Source organism: Procambarus clarkii, chromosome 88 (assembly GCF_040958095.1).
Source record: "Procambarus clarkii isolate CNS0578487 chromosome 88, FALCON_Pclarkii_2.0, whole genome shotgun sequence".
Taxonomy (NCBI): Eukaryota; Metazoa; Arthropoda; class Malacostraca; order Decapoda; family Cambaridae; genus Procambarus; species Procambarus clarkii.
This window is the reverse complement of record NC_091237.1, coordinates 10,759,723-10,775,379: the sequence shown is the minus strand read 5'-3', so window position 1 is coordinate 10,775,379 and position 15,657 is coordinate 10,759,723. Positions and strand designations below refer to the sequence as shown.

The 15,657-nt window shown below is 47.3% G+C and overlaps 1 long non-coding RNA gene across 1 annotated transcript in view; it reads left to right on the top strand.

The window, feature by feature from the left end:
• Positions 1-15,657, top strand: part of LOC123745893 (uncharacterized) — a 501,838-nt gene that overhangs the window by 96,253 nt on the left and 389,928 nt on the right. Inside the window, exon 3 of the long non-coding RNA XR_006771430.2 lies at positions 275-325. This is a non-coding gene — a long non-coding RNA (uncharacterized lncRNA). The remainder of the gene's footprint in view (positions 1-274; positions 326-15,657) is intronic.

The window sequence follows — 15,657 nt, the reverse complement described above, 5'->3', positions numbered from 1 at the left end:
ACAGCGGCATTATAGACAGCTAATGTCAGGTATTTCACGCGCATTTACAGCGAAAAAATGCTCCGGCAGTCAATGAGGATTTTAAATCGTGTCTCCACTATTGAGAGAGAGAGAGAGAGAGAGGGGGGGGGGGGGGAATAACCCTAGCCTCCATTTTCTAATTATTTCCGCTCTTCCCGGCAAAACTCAATGTTCTAAATTCCTGTCCATTTACTCTTTATACCTAACCCAAAAAAGTATTTTAGTTTTTCACCTATATTTTTTGTCCCTACAGTGACCTCGGGTGCTGAGAGCAGCAACACGGAATATCGCCTTAACGCCCAAGGTAAGTAAGGACCATTCTTAAGGGTGCATTGTTACACTACACACTCGCTTACACGCCACCCACTTCACAAAAAGGAAAAGATTAAACTGGCGTCGTATATTGATTGATTGATTGGAGTTGACGGCAAAAGAAAGTTTGCAATCATTTTCTCGAATTGATGCTTAGGAGAGAAATACCTTTAGGAATGTTAGCATTTGAAAGATTCGAGGAGGTGTTTGGGCCACAAGCTGTTCCAACTAGGCCACCTGTGTCTTATTTTACGAGTTATTAGTAATTGGCCAAAATACAAACAGTTGGATGGAACGGTTTCACGTGGTCTCTTGTAGCTAGAGACAGCATGAGTTTTTTTGTTTAGTATATTACGGACCCCATCCAATGGGTGACCCCAAACCCCATCCTATGGGTGACCCCAAACCCCATCCTATGGGTGAGTTTGTATTTATTTTCTATCACAGTCGGGGCGACACATTTATACAATGCTAACTAGAATGTATTCATTTCCATCTATCCTACATAGTGTCAGAGAGCTGCTACTAGTGAATTAATCGAGTGCTCATAGTGAATTAATCGAGTGCTCATAGTGAATTAATGAGCACTCGACCACAAAGTGATCACAAGTGATTTTACAAGCTCAAGTTATAATTACTTTTCGTATTGCATAATTGGTGCATTACGCAGTAAATTTTGTGTACAGGTGTTTCAATATTCAAATAATACATAGAGAGTTAAGTATATCTCGATCCATGGATGGTCAGCAGTCAGTATTTAGTCAGTCAGTAAAATTTAATGTTAAATTGAATGCATGTTTTCTCTTTTGCAAAGTTGACACATTGTGTATTCCACACTTTCACAAAGTTGACACATTGTGTATTCCACACTTTCACAAAGTTGACACATTGTGTATTCCACACTTTCACAAAGTTGACACATTGTGTATTCCACACTTTCACAAAGTTGACACATTGTGTATTCCACACTTTCACAAAGTTGACACATTGTGTATTCCACACTTTCACAAAGTTGACACATTGTGTATTCCACACTTTCACAAAGTTGACACATTGTGTATTCCACACTTTCACAAAGTTGACACATTGTGTATTCCACACTTTCACAAGGTTGACACATTGTGTATTCCACACTTTCACAAGGTTGACGCATTGTGTATTCCACACTTTCACAAGGTTGGCACATTGTGCATTCCACACTTTCACAAGGTTGACGCATTGTGCATTCCACACTTTCACAAGGTTGGCACATTGTGTATTCCACACTTTCACAAGGTTGGCACATTGTGTATTCCACACTTTCACAAGGTTGGCACATTGTGTATTCCACACCTTCACAAGGTTGGCACATGGTGTATTCCACACTTTCACAAGGTTGGCACATGGTGTATTCCACACTTTCACAAAGTGGACACATGGTGTATTCGACATTCGAGTGTTGAGCAGCGTTCTATAACAAACATTAACGCTAATGATGCTTCTTTACCTGTGTACGGGATGAAGATACTGATATCATCTCTATGTGAAATAAGGTCAGAAGAGCCTACTTGCACACAAGACGGGTCGCGAGAAGATTGTAAAGCTTACCTAACCTTACCCAACCCAACCTAACTTAACCTAACCTAACCTAACCTTACCCAAACCAATCTTTCCTTACCCAGCCTAACCTTACCCAGCCTAACCTTACCCAGCCTAACCTTATCCAACCTAACCTTATCCAACCTAACCTTATCCAACCTAACCTTATCCAACCTAACCTTATCCAACCTAACCTTATCCAACCTAACCTTATCCAACCTAACCTTATCCAACCTAACCTTATCCAACCTAACCTTATTCAACCTAACCTTATCCAACCTAACTCAACCCAACCTTACCTTATCCAACCCAACCTTACCTTATCCAACCCAGCCTTACCTTATCCAACCCAACCTTACCTTATCCAATCCAACCCAACCCAACCTTACCCAACCCAACCTTACCCAACCCAACCTTACCCAAAGCAACCTAACCTTACCCAACCCAACCTTACCCAACCCAACCTTACCCAAAGCAACCTAACCTTACTCATCCCAACCTTAACCTCATCCCTAACTAAACCAATCTAACCTTACCCAATCTAACGCAACCCAGCTCTACCCAACCTAATCCAACATAAACTACCCTAAACCACACAATATACATCCTAACCTATATTAATCCATCATAATATAATATAAACGGTTTTAACAGACAGAAAACGAGCTTTGTCGAATCATCTTGAGCAATGTTTGATAACTCGAAGAATATACTGTCCGCCAGTGGATATGACTATGAACATACTGCCTCTCCGTGGCTCAACATACCATCCCTCTAGGGACATACCACCACCAACATACTACCCGTCTAGGGATATACCACCACCAACATACTACCCCGTCAACCCCCAATCACGGGACGCCAAAGCATCCAAGTAGAGTGTCTGCGGCTGGAGTACAAAAGACAACGCCGGTAGAAATTCTGCAGAAGCCAGATTCACCACAACCTTAAACGTTGTCTCCCGTGTTATATATATATATATATATATATATATATATATATATATATTCGGTCGTGATGGTCAAGTGGATTAAGGCGTCTTGTACATACCAGTTGCGTTGCTCCTGGGAGTATGGGTTCGAGTCACTTCTGGGGTGTGAGTTTTCAGTTGCATATTGTCCTGGGGACCATTCAGGCTTGTTCGCATATATATATATATATATATATATATATATATATATATATATATATATATATATATATATATATATATATATATATATATGTCGTACCTAATAGCCAGAACGCACTTTTCAGCCTACTATTCAAGGCCCGATTTGCCTAATAAGCCAAGTTTTCATGAATTAATGTTTTTTCGTCTACCTAACCTACCTAACCTAACCTAGCTTTTTTTGGCTACCTAACCTAACCTTACCCATAAATATAGGTTAGGTTAGGTTAGGTAGGCATGGTTAGGTTCGGTCATATATCTACGTTAATTTTAACTCCAATAAAAAAAAATTGACCTCATACATAGAGAAAAGGGTTGCTTTATCATTTCATAAGAAAAAAATTATAGTAAATATATTAATTCAGGAAAACTTGGCTTATTAGGCAAATCGGGCCTTGAATAGTAGGCTGAAAAGTGAGTTCTGGCTACTAGGTACGACATATATATATATATATAATATATATATATATATTTTATCCCTCGCCGCCTATATATCCCTCACAACCCAGCTTCACAACCTCCCCCCCCCCCGGCCCCACCTCTGGCCTTCTCACACAACCTCCCTCCCCCCCCCCCCGCCCCCCACCTCTGGCCTTCTCACACAACCTCCCTCCCCCCCCCCCCCCACCCCCCACCTCTGGCCTTCTCACACAACCTCCCTCCCCCCCCCCCGCCCCCCACCTCTGGCCTTCTCACACAACCTCCCTCCCCCCCCCCCCCGCCCCCCACCTCTGGCCTTCTCTCACAACCTCCCTCCCCCCCCCCCCCCCCGCCCCCCACCTCTGGCCTTCTCACACAACCTCCCTCCCCCCCCCCCCCGCCCCCCACCTCTGGCCTTCTCTCACAACCTCCCTCCCCCCCCCCCGCCCCCCCCACCTCTGGCCTTCTCACACAACCTGGATCCCGTGTCTCCAATGACCGTGGGCTCTGTGGAATACAAGTACATTAACACAACGTATAATACCAGTCTTCTTCTTCTTTATGTTATGTGCAGTTTGCAGGAAGGGTTCAATATCAGTTTATATACGGGCTGACACCAACCCCCGTTGTCCATGGTAGGCTAACATTACTACTGTGTTCACTCTCTCACAACACTGCTCTGTGTTCACTCTCTCAGGCAACACTGCTGTGTGTTCACTCTCTCACAACACTGCTCTGTGTTCACTCTCTCAGACAACACTGCTCTGTGTTCACTCTCTCAGACAACACTGCTGTGTTCACTCTCTCAGACAACACTGCTCTGTGTTCACTCTCTCAGACAACACTGCTCTGTGTTCACTCTCACAGACAACACTGCTCTGTGTTCACTCTCTCAGACAACACTGCTGTGTTCACTCTCTCAGACAACACTGCTCTGTGTTCACTCTCTCAGACAACACTGCTCTGTGTTCACTCTCTCAGACAACACTGCTCTGTGTTCACTCTCTCAGACAACACTGCTCTGTGTTCACTCTCTCAGACAACACTGCTCTGTGTTCACTCTCACAGACAACACTGCTCTGTGTTCACTCTCACAGACAACACTGCTGTGTTCACTCTCACAGACAACTGCTGTGTTCACTCTCACAGACAACACAGCTGTGATCACTCTCACAGACAACACTACTGTGTTCACTCTCACAGACAACACTACTGTGTTCACTCTCACAGACAACACTACTGTGTTCACTCTCACAGACAACACTACTGTGTTCACTCTCACAGACAACACTACTGTGTTCACTCTTACAGAGAACGTGACTGTGGAGTAATTCACACTACATGTAGCGATTCCTTTCCCAAATTGTCTGTGTTCTCAAAGAAAACCAGTGACTTATTCCGTAAGAAATAGCCACCATTGATCACTTATACTATGATGTACCTCATGACATAAACAACAGTGTAATTCCAAGCCTTTCTTACCAAAACCTGACAAAGCCCCACAAACACGGGGTGATGAGTGGACTGTCAATACCCTCAGTGTTGAGCACCAACACAGAGGACGACATAAAACATGCCAGGGTAACAAGAAAGTGACCTCCCCCCCCCCCCCCCCCCGTCCCCCCTCCCAGTTCACCCGAGACGCTCAGTTGGACGACACACACAAATAAATATTGACATAGGACCTGTAGATAAGCCAGAGACACGTTTGGGTTTGGATTTGGTGTACTCGTAACACTTACATTAGCTGTGAGGGTGATGTACACCAGCCTCACACGCTTCACACCAGCCTCACACGCTTCACACCAGCCTCACACCAGCCTCACACCAACCTCACACCAGCCTCACACCAACCTCACACCAGCCTCACACCAACCTCACACCAGCCTCACACCAACCTCACACCAGCCTCACACCAGCCTCACACCAGCCTCACACCCTTCACACCAGCCTCACACTAGCCTCACACCCCTCACACCAGCCTCACACTAGCCTCACACCCCTCACACCAGCCTCACACCAGCCTCACACTAGCCTCACACCCCTCACACCAGCCTCACACCAGCCTCACACTAGCCTCACACCCTTCACACCAGCCTCACACCAGCCTCACACCACCTTCACACCAGCCTCACACCACCTTCACACCAGCCTCACACCACCTTCACACCAGCCTCACACCACCTTCACACCAGCCTCACACCACCTTCACACCAGCCTCACACCACCTTCACACCAGCCTCACACCAGCCTCACACCACCTTCACACCAGCCTCACACCACCTTCACACCAGCCTCACACCACCTTCACACCAGCCTCACACCACCTTCACACCAGCCTCACACCACCTTCACACCAGCCTCACACCACCTTCACACCAGCCTCACACCACCTTCACACCAGCCTCACACCACCTTCACACCAGCCTCACACCACCTTCACACCAGCCTCACACCACCTTCACACCAGCCTCACACCACCTTCACACCAGCCTCACACCACCTTCACACCAGCCTCACACCACCTTCACACCAGCCTCACACCACCCCCACACCAGCCTCACACCACCCCCACACCAGCCCCACACCACCCCCACACCACCCCCACACAACCCCCACACAACCCCCACAACACCCCCGCAACACCCCCACACCAGCCCCACAACACCCTCCACAACACCCTCCACAACACCCTCCACAACACCCTCCACAACACCCTCCACAACACCCTCCACAACACCCTCCACAACACCCCCCACAACACCCCCACACCAGCCCCACACCAGCCCCACAACACCCCCACACCAGCCCCACAGCCCCACACCCCCACAACACCCCCACACCAGCCCCACACCCCCACACCAGCCCCACACCCCCCCCACAACACCCCCACAACACCCCCACAACAGCCCCACACCCCCACAACACCCCCACAACAGCCCCACACCCCCACACCACCCCCACACCACCCCCACAACACCCCCACACCAGCCCCACACCCCCACAACACCCCCACAACACCCCCACACCAGCCCCACACCCCCACAACACCCCCACACCACCCCCACAACACCCCCACACCACCCCCACAACACCCCCACACCAGCCCCACACCCCCACAACACCCCCACACCAGCCCCACACCCCCACACCACCCCCACAACACCCCCCACAACACCCCCACACCAGCCCCACACCAGCCCCACACCCCCGCAACCCCCTCACACCAGCCCCACACCCCCACAACACCCCCACACCACCCCCACAACACCCTCACACCACCCCCACAACACCCCCCACAACACCCCCACACCAGCCCCACACCAGCCCCACACCCCCACAACCCCCTCACACCAGCCCCACACCCCCCACAACACCCCCACACCAGCCCCACACCCCTCACAACACCCCCACACCAATACCCCACAACACCCCCACACTACCCCCACAACACCCCCACAACACCCTCACCTCAGCTTGGCAGGGAAATAATAGAGCGCGGCAGTAAAAAGTAGAGGAGCGCTTCACAAATGCAAAAGAACACGCTGGCCATTTACCTCACACGGCCACAATGCGGCTGCTTGTGACACTTCACCATTAAATATTAAACAAGAGCTTCACTCTAGCCATTACGATATATCGAGTGAAATTATGCATGAAATAGTTACGACTTTACACTGACCTGGACGCTCTCGCAAGACTGTGTTACGCCTTGGCGTAACGTCCGTCATTGTCAGGTGCAGTGACGGGATAGAAGTTTAAACAAATAACACTTTGTTTTAAATAAATCAAATATTAAGTACATAGCAGAAGTCATTAAGTAGGATGAACAAAAAGGTACTTTGTGGAAATGGGTCAATAAAAGTATTTGATGGCAGGAAAACTGTTTGGGTAAAAAGAACAAGACTGGACACAAACTTCAACATAACACCTTAATGGTGTTATGTTGAACATAACACATTATAATAACACAAATAATCTGTGTTATTATAATCATAATAACATTACACAAACACAGATTATTTCTCACTGCTCTCTGCAACAGAGAGCAGTGGTCACTAGCAGAACAGATTTAACCTAGCATGGAATAAACGTGTAAAAAACTCCAATAAGGAGTCAGACTTCCAAAAAGCTGAGTTTGAAAGAGTAGTAGTTTCTTGAGAGGGTTAGATTGAGGAGGCATAAAGGTGGGTGGCGGCTCTATATATGGACGTGACCGGTACAGAGCAGTGGGTGACGGGACAAGGGATTGCCATGTAGATTCAAATTAATTTTTGTTATAATAATCTTACCAAAGCCAAGGAACGTAGCATATATAAATTTATTAGATCAAATAATAATGATGACATGGGACAAAAAACCTTATAGGTTAAAATATAGATTTATATAAAAGTATTAAGAATGGTGAAGTCAAACTAGAACATTTTCTCAAACTAGTTAAAATTGTTAGAAAATAAATAATGAAAGCAAAAAGAAACTATGAAATACGCATAGCAGGGTACGTAAAGACAAATCTTACATTTTGTTCAGGTATATCAAAGATTAGGGAGAAGACTTGACCATTAAAAACTGAGACAGGTTAGGTAACATATAATGACAAAGTTGCATTTTAAGTAGTGTCTAGTCAATACAGTGAAGAACTAGTTACCAGGGAGGACGTTATTAAACAAATAGGAAAGTTAAAGGTAAACAAGGGCCAGAGGAAGTGTTAGCCAGGGTGTTTAAAGAATGTAAAGACAATTGTCAGCTCTTTTTGTGCATATTTCATCAATCATGAGAATACCCAGAGTCGTGGAGGGTTGCTAAGGTGGCGCCACTTTGTAAGAAGGGAGATATATCCTTTGCTTCAAAGTATCGGTCAATTAGCTTAACATCTGTTCTGGAAAATGCTTGAATTGATCATCATTTCACTTTTTGCTTTTCTAATATCTCTCTTAAACGTTCTTGATAGCTACATATGGAGGTGCCTCCATATGCCGTTATTCTAGATACTCTTCCCCATTTTAAATACATATAACTGAGAATATATTAGAGATGAATATTTGTAGGTTCAGAGTTTTATGTTAAATATAATCACTAATACGCAGCGTTTGAGGCATATAGCTTTCTGATTTTTGATGAATTGTTTGCCTCATGGTCATCCCTATTCGGCCATTGTTATTGAGTGTAATCAAAGTGTCCTGTTTCCTGTGTTCTGTGCTCGAATTATAAGTTGCTTAAATGGGTTGTATGTAGAATCCGCATCGCAATCCAGTGACATGTTACTCGCTTCCTGATGTACGTCATGGCTCAAGAATAGTTCACCTCTCCATGATGAGGTGCGCCTCTCCGTGTTGAGGTGTGCGCCTCTCCGTGTTGAGGTGTGCGCCTCTCCGTGTTGAGGTGTGCGCCTCTCCGTGTTGAGGTGTGCGCCTCTCCGTGTTGAGGTGTGCGCCTCTCCGTGTTGAGGTGTGCGCCTCTCCGTGTTGAGGTGCGCGCCTCTCCGTGTTGAGGTGCGCGCCTCTCCGTGTTGAGGTGCGCGCCTCTCCGTGTTGAGGTGCGCGCCTCTCCGTGTTGAGGTGCGCGCCTCTCCGTGTTGAGGTGCGCGCCTCTCCGTGTTGAGGTGCGCGCCTCTCCGTGTTGAGGTGCGCGCCTCTCCGTGTTGAGGTGCGCGCCTCTCCGTGTTGAGGTGCGCGCCTCTCCGTGTTGAGGTGCGCGCCTCTCCGTGTTGAGGTGCGCGCCTCTCCGTGTTGAGGTGCGCGCCTCTCCGTGTTGAGGTGCGCGCCTCTCCGTGTTGAGGTGCGCGCCTCTCCGTGTTGAGGTGCGCGCCTCTCCGTGTTGAGGTGCGCGCCTCTCCGTGTTGAGGTGCGCGCCTCTCCGTGTTGAGGTGCGCGCCTCTCCGTGTTGAGGTGCGCGCCTCTCCGTGTTGAGGTGCGCGCCTCTCCGTGTTGAGGTGCGCGCCTCTCCGTGTTGAGGTGCGCGCCTCTCCGTGTTGAGGTGCGCGCCTCTCCGTGTTGAGGTGCGCGCCTCACATATTTCATAAATCATGAGAATACCCAGAGTCGTGGAGGGTTGCTAAGGTGGTGTCAATTTGTAAGAAGGGAGATATATCCTTTGCTTCAAAGTATCGGCCAGTTAGCTTAACATCTGTGCGCCTCACATGTTGAGGTGCGCCTCCATTGTCCAGATGCACCTCGTCCACCCTACTAAAAACACTTCTCTCGTATATAATTTTGCCATGGTCACTGCCCCCAAACATGCGCCATATTTGTATGTGATGTAGTAGTGTCTCCCTGTTGGCTAGGACCAAGTCTATTATATTGGTTTCCTGTGTTGGTTCCGTAATGTATTGTTTAATAAAGCAGCCATCCGCCATGTCTTAAAATTCTTCTGCTTCTGCATTTGCTGTTTCATTAATTTAGTTTATTGTATTAAAATTAAAGCCACCCATCACACAAACACAGACCTAGATGCTCGAGATATTTAATCCCATATATTTAATGCTTTCTTTCTTCACTGAAGTTTGGTGACCTGTATATAACTCCAATTATTGTATTTTTATTATTTGAATTTAATTGTAATGAAATAGTTAATGTGTGACTCAGTTATGATCTCTTTGACATTACTTTTTTAATTTCCTTTGACATATATTGGCACTCCTCATCCTCGTCTCCTCAATCTGTGTGAAATAATTAGAATCCCTTAATTTGATACTCGGCTAATAGTTCCCTCTTTCTACATTCATGCAAATTTCGGTTACTGCAATAATATAGCATATAAATTATTTTTGTTTCTCAGACCTGTGACTTGTGTAGTACACCTTAAGGGTGTTATTAGGGTGAGACCTGTCTCCTCCCTTGATCCTTTTACCCAAACTCTTTCCCTACCAATATATGCTTTTGTGTGTTGGTTGGGAATTATAATTTATAATTATCTTTTCTCTAAGTGCATTCCCATACTTCCATCATCTAACAATTAAAACCAAGACAAACGCCTCCAAATACAGATTCCAACGAACTGGCAAAGGCAACAACCTCAGCCTTAGATAAATGAGCCCCATCAAGAGCATACATGTCGTGGTTGATTGTTCAATAAACCCTTGAACTATATGTTTAACACATTTCTAACCCTGTCCATGGAGGACAGAAGAAAATGTATATATGCTGGTTAGCATTGTAAATGTGTGGCCACGTCTGTGGCAGAAAATAATATAAAAAAAAATCCTTCCATAGAAGTGTTCCCAGTTAGCTATGAATGATACTGCATTTGATTTGCAATATCAAAAATTCATTCCAGTTGCCACAGACAGCCAATCACTTGTAACTCCCCCTTCTTGGAAGAATACCACATATAACTGGGATGAGCCTTGCTCCTAATTAATACAATGACTGTTTTAAATATCTGTATTAGGGCCTCGGTCCTAACTCTTCCTCCTTCATTCTTCATGCACGAATACAAATACTAGGGTTGTTCCAGCATAATATTGCTCATATTATTAACAATATCCCCCCAATTCCCGCTCTGAAACAACAAATCCCTAACCTGTTTGCCCTACATCAGCAGGTAATGCAAATACCCAGTGATACTGATAACTGAATCTAATTCCTAGTAACATAGCAATCTGCTGATTTTATTGTATAACCCGTAGCTGTGTGGCTCCTCTTGCATGATAGTGATGATAGATGGAATTGCGTGTGTAGATTTCACTAACAGCGGAAACGACAGATTTCTTCATGGTAAACTTTGGGTTTATATTTTAGACGATTTTCCAACTCGCCAACATCCCTCGGGGTCAAGGTCAGGTTGCCGTCCTCTGGCGCCGCTCACTGGCGACGGAAAGTAACATTCTTTCTTAGTAGAGCAGCAACCTCTGACCTTAAGGAGTGGCACATCTCCATCAGTGCGCTGTGCTCAACACTACGTTTCTGGCACGAAACACTATCTCCCATGAGTATACCCTCTCACCGAGGCGGCTGCCTGCTGCACCCTCTCACCGAGGCGGCTGCCTGCTGCACCCTCTCACCGAGGCGGCTGCCTGCTGCACCCTCTCACCGAGGCGGCTGCCTGCTGCACCCTCTCACCGAAGCGGCTGCCTGCTGCACCCTCTCACCGAGGCGGCTGCCTGCTGCACCCTCTCACCGAGGCGGCTGCCTGCTGCACCCTCTCACCGAGGCGGCTGCCTGCTGCACCCTCTCACCGGGGCGGCTGCCTGCTGCACCCTCTCACCGGGGCGGCTGCCTGCTGCACTCTCTCACCGGGGCGGCTGCCTGCTGCACTCTCTCACCGGGGCGGCTGCCTGCTGCACTCTCTCACCGGGGCGGCTGCCTGCTGCACTCTCTCACCGGGGCGGCTGCCTGCTGCACTCTCTCACCGGGGCGGCTGCCTGCTGCACTCTCTCACCGGGGCGGCTGCCTGCTGCACTCTCTCACCGGGGCGGCTGCCTGCTGCACTCTCTCACCGGGGCGGCTGCCTGCTGCACTCTCTCACCGGGGCGGCTGCCTGCTGCACTCTCTCACCGGGGCGGCTGCCTGCTGCACTCTCTCACCGGGGCGGCTGCCTGCTGCACCCTCTCACCGGGGCGGCTGCCTGCTGCACCCTCTCACCGGGGCGGCTGCCTGCTGCACTCTCTCACCGGGGCGGCTGCCTGCTGCACTCTCTCACCGGGGCGGCTGCCTGCTGCACTCTCTCACCGGGGCGGCTGCCTGCTGCACTCTCTCACCGGGGCGGCTGCCTGCTGCACTCTCTCACCGGGGCGGCTGCCTGCTGCACTCTCTCACCGGGGCGGCTGCCTGCTGCACTCTCTCACCGGGGCGGCTGCCTGCTGCACTCTCTCACCGGGGCGGCTGCCTGCTGCACTCTCTCACCGGGGCGGCTGCCTGCTGCACTCTCTCACCGGGGCGGCTGCCTGCTGCACTCTCTCACCGGGGCGGCTGCCTGCTGCACTCTCTCACCGGGGCGGCTGCCTGCTGCACTCTCTCACCGGGGCGGCTGCCTGCTGCACTCTCTCACCGGGGCGGCTGCCTGCTGCACTCTCTCACCGGGGCGGCTGCCTGCTGCACTCTCTCACCGGGGCGGCTGCCTGCTGCACTCTCTCACCGGGGCGGCTGCCTGCTGCACTCTCTCACCGGGGCGGCTGCCTGCTGCACTCTCTCACCGGGGCGGCTGCCTGCTGCACTCTCTCACCGGGGCGGCTGCCTGCTGCACTCTCTCACCGAGGCGGCTGCCTGCTGCACTCTCTCACCGAGGCGGCTGCCTGCTGCACTCTCTCACCGAGGCGGCTGCCTGCTGCACTCTCTCACCGAGGCGGCTGCCTGCTGCACTCTCTCACCGAGGCGGCTGCCTGCTGCACTTCTCTTAATTCACATGTTCTAATTGCACTAGAGTCAATCAGTGATTAACAATAAGCACTGGAAAAACACACCAATAACCTCAACATAACAGCTAGAGCATAACACACAATAACCTCAACATAACAGCTAGAGCATAACACACAATAACCTCAACATAACAGCTAGTGCATAACACACAATAACCTCAACATAACAGCTAGAGCATAACACACAATAACCTCAACATAACAGCTAGAGCATAACACACCAATAACCTCAACATAACAGCTAGTGCATAACACACAATAACCTCAACATAACAGCTAGTGCATAACACACCAATAACCTCAACATAACAGCTAGAGCATAACACACAATAACCTCAACATAACAGCTAGTGCATAACACACCAGTAACCTCAACATAACAGCTAGTGCATAACACACCAGTAACCTCAACATAACAGCTAGTGCATAACACACCAGTAACCTCAACATAACAGCTAGTGCATAACACATCAGTAACCTCAACATAACAGCTAGTGCATAACACACCAATAACCTCAACATAACAGCTAGAGCATAACACACAATAACCTCAACATAACAGCTAGTGCATAACACACAATAACCTCAACATAACAGCTAGTGCATAACACACAATAACCTCAACATAACAGCTAGAGCATAACACACAATAACCTCAACATAACAGCTAGTGCATAACACACAATAACCTCAACATAACAGCTAGAGCATAACACACAATAACCTCAACATAACAGCTAGAGCATAACACACAATAACCTCAACATAACAGCTAGTGCATAACACACAATAACCTCAACATAACAGCTAGAGCATAACACACCAATAACCTCAACATAACAGCTAGTGCATAACACACAATAACCTCAACATAACAGCTAGAGCATAACACACAATAACCTCAACATAACAGCTAGTGCATAACACACAATAACCTCAACATAACAGCTAGAGCATAACACACAATAACCTCAACATAACAGCTAGTGCATAACACACAATAACCTCAACATAACAGCTAGAGCATAACACACAATAACCTCAACATAACAGCTAGTGCATAACACACAATAACCTCAACATAACAGCTAGAGCATAACACACAATAACCTCAACATAACAGCTAGAGCATAACACACAATAACCTCAACATAACAGCTAGTGCATAACACACAATAACCTCAACATAACAGCTAGAGCATAACACACCAATAACCTCAACATAACAGCTAGTGCATAACACACAATAACCTCAACATAACAGCTAGAGCATAACACACAATAACCTCAACATAACAGCTAGTGCATAACACACAATAACCTCAACATAACAGCTAGAGCATAACACACAATAACCTCAACATAACAGCTAGTGCATAACACACAATAACCTCAACATAACAGCTAGAGCATAACACACAATAACCTCAACATAACAGCTAGAGCATAACACACAATAACCTCAACATAACAGCTAGAGCATAACACACCAATAACGCATTAAGGATGGGCTGAAACACAACTTTCATCTAAGTATCTTAAACACCACAAACAACCTTACTTAGACTTAACTGTGCATAAATACTCAATATAAAATATTAATTTACAATGTTGAAATACCAGTTTTTTATCATCTCATATGAAATATTTATCCTCTCAGTTGGACGCCAGATATATATAATGTTGGCTGATAGGGAGTAATTGTCGATTTTATTTTTAACTTAAGCCTCGTGGGAAATTATGGATTGTCCATCGGCCAGTGTAATCACTCCAGAACCAAGAGTAAATAGAAGCATCAAATTCTCTAAGTCAATAAATTAATTTCCCAAAGAGCGGAAAAATACATTATCAGATGCCACAGTTTAAATATCTGAACAGTGTTAATTTATAAGCGGCGTCCGAATATTTGTTTTCCTGTTGAATTCAGCGAGCTGAAGAATTCCAATATTTTCTCAGCTCGGGCTAGGACGCGACGAGGAAGAGAGGCTTGGGGGAGGTGGGGAGGTTGTCGAGGGCTTCTACACCAATTTCCGATAAGTAGCATGGATTGTCACGAGAGGAAAAGATATATAAAATGGGGCTGCCTGCCTCTGGTTGCGTTTGTAGGGACCATCAGCCTAGTGGGACGCCCACATGTGCTTCCCAGTTGTGTTCACCCCTTTATACATTATTTTACTTTATTTAAAACTTTCTTCCACACAAAATAGGTTCCAACATTGCTTACATAATAAGGTATAAAGTTAGTTGTCACAGGCTGTCCAGGGCCTGAAGCTGCTCAGATAACGGGCAGGAGCCAGTAAGGTGAGGTAATTATCAGGGGAATGCGCTAAGCCATTAAGACCGTATGGCATGGATGGAACTAATAATGCTATGTGCGTTTCCCCTCTGTATTGCCTCACTTTGGCGTTGGAAAAGGATACTGGTAGCTCGAGATTTTGTTCTTGTCTCTGACGACTTTTGAGCTCTGGTCCTACAAAAAAAACTAGTGACAATTTGTTCCCAGGTGCCAGGTATCTCCAAAACAGCGGACAAAATTTGTACTGGAAATCCAGTGCTCTGTACTTTCCGGGTGACACCACCACCCAGAAGTGCTTCTCTGAAGTCAGTGTGGGTGATAGTTACAGTTGATACACATTTGTACATCTGTATAAACGTGTGAACACCAAGATGTGCTGAAGTACACGAATGCTCTTAATTTATTTTCTCATTTGCCTTCGTGATCAGACGATTTCACATTATTCTACACGTGTTAATTTCTTCGTGATTTACACACACACACACACACACACACACACACACA